Raw genomic sequence first — 5,037 nt, 5'->3', positions numbered from 1 at the left:
TCAGCAAGTCATTTCTAAGATTTAGCCTGAAAGTAAGGGTGCCTGGGTGGCTCAGTCGGTTAAGCATCTGCTTTCGGCTCAGGTCGTGATTGTGGAGTCTTGGGATAGAGCCCCACAATGGGCTCCCTGCTCAGCAGAGGACCTGCTTCTCCCTCTGCTTGTGCTTTCTCACTTCCTCTTAATTAAAAAAATTAAATCTTAAAAAAAAAAGAGAGAGACAGTAAAGGAACTGGAATAGTCAAAATAATTTTTAAAAAGAACAAAGTTGGAGGACTCATACGACTTTATCTCAAGTCTTATATGAAGCGATAGAAGTCAAGATAAACTGGTACTGATGAAAGGATAGACACAAATCAATGGTACATAAGAGTTCAGAAAAAAATTCAAATGTGATCAACTTATTTTTTAGGCATCTTTATTTAAATACAATTCACATGCCATAAAATTTACACATTTAAAACATACAATTTTTTGGGGCGCCTGGGTGGCACAGCGGTTAAACGTCTGCCTTCGGCTCAGGGCGTGATCCCGGCGTTATGGGATCGAGCCCCACATCAGGCTCCTCCGCTATGAGCCTGCTTCTTCCTCTCCCACTCCCCCTGCTTGTGTTCCCTCTCTCGCTGGCTGTCTCTATCTCTGTCAAATAAATAAATAAAATCTAAAAAAAAAAAAAAAATTTAAAACATACAATTTTTTGGCTTTAGTAAATTTACAGAGTTGTGCCAAATATCACCAAAATCTAAGTTTAGAATATTTTAATCATCCGAAAAAGAAACTTCATACCTTGTAGCCATCATTGCTCACTCACCCATTCCTCCAGCCTTAGGTAGCCACTAATCAATCTACTTTCTGTCTCTATAGATTTAACTATTCTGGACCTTTCGTATAAATGATATCCTACAATATGTAGTCCTTTTGTTACTAGCTTTTTTCACTTAGCATTTTGTTTTCAAGGTCCATCTGTGTTGTGGCATGTATTAGCACTTCATTCCTTTGTATGGCTGAATAATATTCCATTGTATGGCGATGCTATATTTTATGTATGTAGTCATCAGTTGATGGACATTTTGGTTGTTTCCTTTTTTTGGCTATTGTGAATAATGGTGGTCTGAACAATCATGCACAAGTTTTTGTGTGTACATATGTTTTTATTTCTCTTGGGAAGAACTTGAGCTTGGAACATATGGAGAGGATTCAGTTGCCCCCAGATTAAGTTGAGTTGTATGCTTTGGGTGTGTAAAGCTCCAGATGGTTAGTTTAGAACCAATGTGGGAATCTCTTTCCATGGCATCTGCTAGTCTTTGAAAGTTCCTCAGAAGCAATCACTTCTGCTTCTTATAGGCTTTCTATGCTCCAGATTAAGGTTGTGGCCTGGTCACTGTTCCCCTATGCTAGGAGTGGAATTGTTGGGTTATATGGTAATACTATGTTTAACATTTTGAGAAACTTCCAAATTGTTTTCCAAGGTAGCTGCTCCATTTTACATTCCCACCATCAATGTATGAGGGTTCCAATTTCTCCACATTCTTACCAACACTTGTTATTATCTGTCTTTTTAATTTTAGTCACCTTAGGGGGTGTGAAGAGGTTCACATGTGGTTCAATTTATTTTTTTTAAGATTTTATTTATCTATTTGAGACAGAGAGCAAGAGAGAGAGAACGGGTGGGGGTAGAGGGAGAGAGAGAAGCAGGCTCCCCACTGAGCAGGGAGCCCAATGCAGGGCCCCATCCCAGGACCCCGGGATCATACCTGAGCCAAAGGCAGATGCTTAACTGACTGAGCTGCCCAGGCGCCCCAAGTTTCCATTTATTTTTCACAAAATGCAAAAGCTCTTCAAAGGAGAAAAGATGGTCTTTTCAACAAATACTGCCAGGACAATTGGATATCCATATGCAAAAGACGGAACGTCAATCCTATCCTCTCATCACAAATAAAAATTAACTCAAAATGGATTATAGAAGAGTGCCTGGGTGACAGTTGGTTGAGTGTCCAACTCTTGATTTCAGCTCAGGTCATGATCTCCGGGTACTGGGATTGAGCCCTGCTTCAGGTTCTGTGCTCAGTGGGGAGTCAGCTTGAGGATTCTCTCCCTCTCCCTCTGACCCTCCCCCGCTTGCTTGCGTGCTCTCTGTCTCAAATAAATAAATAAATTTTTAAGAAATGGATTATAGACTTTAATTGAAGTCAAAAACTATAAAAATTCTGGAAGGAAACAGAGGAATATTTTTATTACCTAGATCAGGCAAAAATTGCTTAGATACTATATAAAAAATATAATCCATAAAATTAAAAAAAAAAGATAAATTAGCCTTCCTCAAAATTAAGAACAGTTGCTCTTCAAAAGATATTGTTAGAAGAATGAAAGGATGAGTCACAAGTTAGGAGGAAATATTTTCAAAACACATACCTAATAAAGGACTTGAATTCATAATATACAAAGAACTCTCAAAACTTTATAAGTTTTGACTTTATAATCAGTCAATTGCTCAATAGAAAATAGGCAAAAGATTTGAACAGACACTTCAATGAAGAAAATAAGTACATGAAAAGATGCTCAACATCATAGTTATTAGGGAAATGTAAATTTAAAGCATAATGAGATACCCACTCAAATGGCTCAAATTAAAGAAAAAATACCAAGTCCTAGTGAAGATGTGGAGTGACTGGAGCACTTATACCTTCCTGGTGGGAATGCAATATGGTACACTCTGGAAAACTGTTTGGCAGTTTCTTATATGAAGTTGAATATGTACTTACCATGCGACTCAGCAATCTCACTCTTAGGTATTTACCCTAGAGAAATGACAACTTACATTCATACAAAAATCTATTCATGTATGTTTATAATAGCCTTATTTATAATTGTCAAAATGTAGAAACAATCCAAGTGGCTCTCAACTAGGTAAACTAGGGTTCATCTCTGCAATGGCTCAATACTCAGCAGTTCAAAGAAACCAACTAGTGATATACCCAACAGCATGTTTGAATGGCAAATTGCATTATGCCACATTAAAGAAGTCACACTCAAAGGGTACATACTGTATGATTCCACTTATGTGACATTGTTGAAAAGGCAAAACCAAGGAGGATAGAAAACAACCAAGGTTGTTGCCCAGGGTTTAGACTGTGGTGAGGAGCCAACATCAAAAGGACAGTAGGAGATTTGGGGGGATGGTAGAACTGTTCTGCATTTTAATTGTAGCAGAGGTTACAAAGCTGTATGTTTGTTAATACTGAGGAGAGTGAATTTTACTGTATGTAAATTATACCTCAATAAATCTGACTTTTAAAAATTACACTTTGGAGGGCTTTAACTAGAAGATGGAATGAAAAATACATAGAGATAATGAAGATGGAAGAATATGGTTCTAAGTTAAAATATTCTTTTTTTAAGAAGCAGCTTCCATGCCCAGCATGGAGCCCAATGCAGGCCTCGAACTCATGACCTTGAGATCAAACCTGAGCTGAGATCAAGAGTTGGACGCTCAACCGACTGAGCCACCCAGGTGCCCCTAAATTAAAATATTCTAAGATCCATTTCTGCTTAGAAGGATTATAGAGATCTTGATTTACTTTAGATATCATGTTAAGTGCACATATTTTATTTTATTTTATTTTATTTTATTTTATTCTTTTTAGATGCACATATTTTAAAATGTAGGGATGACCAATAAAGGGTAGAAAGAAAATAAAGGCACCTTTGCCTTACATAAGTAATCTATGTTAGAATAAGATGTTTTGTGTGGAAACAGACTGGGAGGAAACCTGGTTTCCATTATGTTAAGTGGGAAAAATGATAACTCATGACATTTCAACACCAAACTCCAAACAATTTCTTAGAACAGAAATAAAATACAGTGAATCACCTGCAACATGAGCAAGAATCTATCATGTTAAGATTTAATATGATTAAAACCATTGCTTCCATGCATTTGCTGGCATAAGGATAGCCATAAAGACCAATAAAATAGAATAGAGAGCCCAGAAATAAACCCTTACATATATGGACAAATTTCAGCAAGGGTGCCAAAACCATTCAATGGGAAAAGGACAGTCTTTTCAATAAATGGTACTGGGATAACTGGATAGCCATATGCAAAAGAATGAAATTGAACCCTTACCTTATACTATAAACAAAAATTAACTCAAATGGATCAATTACCTAAATGTAAGAGTTGAAACTATACAACGCTAGAAGAAAACATAGGGAAGAAGCTTTATGACATTGGATTTGGCAATGATTTATCAGATATGACACCAAAAGCACAGGCAACAAAAGAAAAAAACTGATAAATTGGACTTCACCAAAGTTTAAAACGTTTCTGTACCAAAGGACACTATCAAGAGAATGAAAAGAGAACTCATGAGTGGAAGAAAATATTTGCAAATCGTATCTGAGAAGGGATTAATATTCTGAAAATATGAAGAACCTTTACAACTCAACAATAAACAACCCAATCCAAAAATGAGAAAAGGATGTGAATAGAGATTTCTCTAAAGAAAATACATGAACAGTCAATAAGCACATGAAAAGATTTTTTTGAAAGATTTTATTTATTTATTTGACAGAGAGAGAGCCAGAGAGAGAGGGAACGCAAGTAGGGGGAGTGGGAGAGGAAGAAGCAGGCTCCCAGCGCTCCCAGTGGAGCAGGGAGCCTGATGCGGGGCTCGATCCCAGGACCCTGGGATCACGCCCTGAGCACGCTTAACGACTGAGCCACCCAGGCGCCCCATGAGCCACCCAGGCACGAAAAGATTTTTAAAAAAAGATTTTATTTATCCATTTGAGAGAGAGTGAGCGAGAGAGAGAGCCTGAGCAGGGTGGGGATGGGAGGGGCAGAGGGAGAGGGAGAAGCAGACTCCCTGCTGAGCAGGGAGCCACAATTCGGGTCAATTTCATGACCCTGAGATATGACCTTGGCCAAAATCAAGAGTTGGATGTTTAACTAACTGAGCCACGCTGGCACCCCACCTTTTAACTATTTTTAAGTGTACAATATACTTGCAGGCTCCTTGCTCAGTGCAGAGTCTGCTT

This window comes from Ursus arctos, unplaced genomic scaffold (assembly GCF_023065955.2).
Source record: "Ursus arctos isolate Adak ecotype North America unplaced genomic scaffold, UrsArc2.0 scaffold_14, whole genome shotgun sequence".
Classification (NCBI taxonomy): domain Eukaryota; kingdom Metazoa; phylum Chordata; class Mammalia; order Carnivora; family Ursidae; genus Ursus; species Ursus arctos.
This window is presented reverse-complemented; position numbering follows the sequence as displayed.